Source organism: Xenia sp. Carnegie-2017, unplaced genomic scaffold, assembly GCF_021976095.1.
Source record: "Xenia sp. Carnegie-2017 unplaced genomic scaffold, XeniaSp_v1 HiC_scaffold_23, whole genome shotgun sequence".
NCBI lineage: Eukaryota > Metazoa > Cnidaria > Anthozoa > Malacalcyonacea > Xeniidae > Xenia > Xenia sp. Carnegie-2017.
In genome coordinates this window covers 14,404,653-14,409,155 of record NW_025813486.1, presented here as the reverse complement: position 1 = coordinate 14,409,155, position 4,503 = coordinate 14,404,653, and the positions used below count along the sequence as shown (strand labels likewise).

At 35.9% G+C, this 4,503-nt stretch overlaps 1 long non-coding RNA gene across 1 annotated transcript; it reads left to right on the top strand.

Moving 5' to 3' along the window:
- Window positions 1-3,496: 3,496 nt before the first annotated feature.
- On the top strand, window positions 3,497-4,096 carry LOC124448300. Its single transcript, XR_006949010.1, has 2 exons — window positions 3,497-3,847; window positions 3,936-4,096. It is a non-coding gene; the product is annotated as an uncharacterized LOC124448300 (long non-coding RNA).
- The last annotated feature ends 407 nt before the right edge of the window (window positions 4,097-4,503 follow it).

Genomic DNA, 4,503 nt, shown 5'->3' with positions numbered 1-4,503 from the left:
ATCGAGTTTTATCTTTTTTACTCCTAACCCAGCCTTAAAAAGGATCTCCTTGTCCAGCGACGATGGTGCTTTGCGAGCGAGATGCTCAGCCAAGCAGACAAAAGTCGGTGTCCATGGATGGTCTTCGATAATGAACGCTTACGAATATTCCCAGTCGCGTTTCTAGATGCAGCAGGTGTGCTATTGCGACTATTAGACCTTCGTTGGTTAAAAAGCGATAGTCGCTCTTGAAGGATGTCGTTTGTTCGGCTTGTGGAAGGTTCGGTTTCATCTAATTTCTTTTTACACGCATCACGAATGCGAATTCGCTCTCCAATTGTGGTAACTCCGAGACGAGACAATTCTGAATCGGACGCAGCCAGAACAGCTGGTGGCTCCATGCTTTGTTCGTGGAAACGACTTACTAAATTTCCCATTTGCAATGACTGCAATATTTCCTCCATTTTTCGCTTAAATAATTATTTTCCAGTGATGTTTAGCAACGTGTTTAGGATACGACTTTATCAGAATATCAGTCTTTATATGAAAATTGCAATTTGTGAACTGAAACGCTGACCAACAATAGCGGCTCACCAAATATAATGGCCAAAGCACCGCGTATAATGGTCAAAGCACCGCGTATAATGGCCAAAGCACCGCGTATAATGGTCAAAGCACCGCGTATAATGGTCAAAGCACCGCGTATAATGGTCAAAGCACCGCGTATAATGGTCAAAGCACAGCGTATAATGGTCAAAGCGTATAATGGTCAAAGCGCGTATAATGGTCAAAGCACCGCGTATAATGGTCAAAGCACCGCGTATAATGGTCAAAGCACCGCGTATAATGGTCAAAGCACCGCGTATAACGGTCAAAGCACCGCGTATAATGGTCAAAGCACCGCGTATGATGGTCAAAGCACCGCGTATAACGGTCAAAGCACCGCGTATAATGCTTAAAGCACCGCGTATAATTCTTAAAGCACCGCGTATAATGGTCAAAGCACCCATTGAAATAAATTTGCACGACCTAAGACAGCTATGCCTTTCCATATTGAAGTGTTTTGAAGAATGTGGTAGAAATATAAAGTATGCCAGTTTTCGGCATATACAGTTGTATAACCATGGTTGTAAAAACGTTTTAATTTAGAGCAATGCAAGCTTGAGAGTATTGTAGGAATGGGAATGCTTAATATGACAATGCACAACTCACGGTGTTTTTTTACCTCGTATCTGAAAGTGTTTACGAAATGTACATGTGTTTGTACTGCAGGTATATAAATGGCACAAGTTATGCAAAAAGTTGTGGAAAATCAGTTTAGTAAATGACATATGCCGGAAACGGGCATATTTAATATATGAATCTTGTTTTAGCCACTTATTTATTGACCTTCATGTGAGTAGCTTATTGTTAATATCTTTGTAATTTGTGAAATTAGGAATACTACTATAACTTTGAAAAATACAATGAAGACAAATTCGCAGGGAGAGACACGTGTGAAAAAGAGTCTGAGACCGGTACATAATATAATCTCTTTCCTGTTATGTTGATAAATATTTCAATAATAATGATTTGTTCTTTTTGGCATAAAGTTTATGTCACATAATAATTCGTTTAGAGGAAAGAGTTAATCAGCAAAAATGAAAGTTTGAATGCATACAAAATGAGAAAGCGTCTGGTAAAGCACGTAAGTTTTCTTTTGTATTTTGTATTTTGTATTTTTTATAATTTTTTATGTAATTTCATGATTTTAGATTGATCAAGTGTCCCAGACTAATCAAATCGGTCATCTTGTTTTATAATATTTGAATGGGCACGGAAATATTCGAACAGCAGGTTATTGATTCTTGAGTTCAGTACTTGAACATATATATGTATAACTGTATTGAAATAAACCCATTCTGTGTTGTAGGAAGTCCTGGATTGCGCGAAGATGTGTTGGACGTTGCCAGTCATACAGTATGCAAATATATTGAAAATGATTTGGGGTCATTTTATTGTTTACTCAAAAAAACATCAAAATAAGTAAGGCAAAAGTATTCAACACATTATGTTATCATAATGTTGTTAACATATTACTATAGTTTTTTGTTGCAAACATCTCATCATGGTTCATTTCCATATTAATATGACAATATTTGACCAATCACCAGCATCCCCGTCGTTATTTTGAAGTCAGTATGGCCGGTGATACCTCTGTAACCATTCGTGAACTCAGTTTCCCTTAGTGTTTACTATTTAGCCATGGTTAAAGCAAAGGAATTGTGTAACGACATGCGTGAACGTATCGTAGAACTGTACCAAAAAGGGAATGGGTACAGGAAGATATCACAGGCTTTAAATGTGAATGTAAACACAGTGGGATGCATCATCAGAAAGTGGAGGAAGTGTGACTCTAATTTAAATGGTCCCAGAACAGGCCATCCAAGAAAGATTACTGGTTCAAGTGAAAGGTTGGTCATTTAAAAAGTGAAACAGAACCCATTTGTAACCCGTTCAGAGATACAAGAGCAGTTAAAAGGTGCTGAAGTAAATGTTAGCAAAGATACCATCAGTCGTACTATTTATTGAGCCGGTATTCACTCCAGGTCCCCCAGAAAAACTCCTCTTCTGAAGAAGAAACATGTTGTTGACCGATTGAAGTTTGCCGACGAATATCTAGTGAAGCCAGATATGTATTGGGACAATGTTGTATGGTAAGATGAGACAAAAATAGAACTTTTTGGTCATAATGGTGCTAACAAGGTTTGGAGAAAAAGTGGAGAATCTCATGCTCCAAAAAACACTATCCCAACAGTTAAATTCGGTGGGGGTAGTATAATGATTTGGGCTTGTTTTTGTTCGAATGGAGTCGGAGAGTTGAAGATCATAGAAGGAAGTATGAATGCCCTTATGTATGGAGACATTTTGACGGAAAAACTTAAGAAATCCGTTGATTCCTTCCAGTTTGAAAGTGGTTTTGTGTTTCAACAAGACAATGACCCAAAGCACACCTCAAAGCTAATGAAAAAATGGTTTACGGATAACAAAATTGATGTGATGAAATGGCCCAGCCAATCACCTGACCTAAACCCAATTGAAAATTTGTGGAGGATTCTCAAAATCAATGTCCACAAGCGGAATCCTAAAAATATGGAAGATTTGAAAACTTTCTGCTTCGAAGAATTGAATCGAATAACGCCTGAGACATGCAAGAAGTTCACTGAGAACTATGCGAAGAGACTTCTTGCTGTAAAACAGAATAAAGGATTTGCAACTAAATACTAAATTGATGTGTTGAATACTTTTGCGTTACTTATTTTGATGTTTTTTTGAATAAACTATAAAATACTGATTGCTTTTCAATATTTTTCAGAGATTTTGTTTCTTACACTAACATGAATATTTCATGCAATTTTCATAAAAAAATAATGATTAGAACGTGAGATATTAACAATTATCCAGTGTATTGAATACTTTTGCATGTCACTGTATATATGATCAATTGTGAAGTTTAAAATATCTATGTAGCGTGCAATGAAAATGTATTGAAGTCAAAAAGAGTTTGACTTGGTTTAATCGACCCTGAAGCTTTTGATGAAACAAGAAGAGGGACATGGCCGTGTGAAGAACTCAGAAACCTCGTGCTTAATACGGTTCTTCCTTCATCAGCATTTTCAGGCACAAACATGTTTGATTTTTAAATAAGTTTCCTGTTTGTAAAACATAAGCAGAGACAAATATTTCTATACTGCTACAGGGTCTAAGGGAAGAAACAAATGGCCTGTAGCCCGAATTAAAAATTTATGGTCCAAAGCAGAACAACCATCTTTTTTGCCATTACACATACCGTTTTGTTCACCATCAGCAAGAAAAGAGATTCCACTAGGTTTAATAAAATGATTTATGTCTTTTAGGTTATGTCTATTTATTTATGTTTTCTAAACCATGTTTAAAATTGATTGCAATTCTTCCAGATGGCAACAACGATAAAAATATTTTCAGGAAAGTTCTCAACAAGGCAGAACTAACCGTAATCGTCCTTTCCTATTGGAATTACATTACAGACGTAAGATAATACTTTGAATAATCAAATGTAAAAAATGTAAAAAAAGAAAATAAATTGTCCTAAAAAGAATACATCAATTGTATTTTTACAATATGTTCTCCACACTTTATGTGATTATTACACATGCTATTAATACATTGATGTGTACAGTTTAATGAAGAAACATCGAAGAAGAGTACCAGGACATGGAAAAAGAAACTGAAATAGAGGAAATAAACGAGAAGAAAGCAGATGAGTTCAAACAAGAAAAGAAGCATGAAGATATTGACGAAGAAGAAATTCAAGATGAAGATATGGACTACGAGCACAACACAGAGAAATGTCTTAAAGAAGAAGAAAACGGAGAAGACGAAATGGACCAGTGGAACATTTCATGATACAAGAAAAGGAATGAGGTTAATATTTAGATATCTTTTTTTCACCATCAAATCTTATGTGCAATTTCTGAATTTAGACCGAAAGCACAGACTTAAATA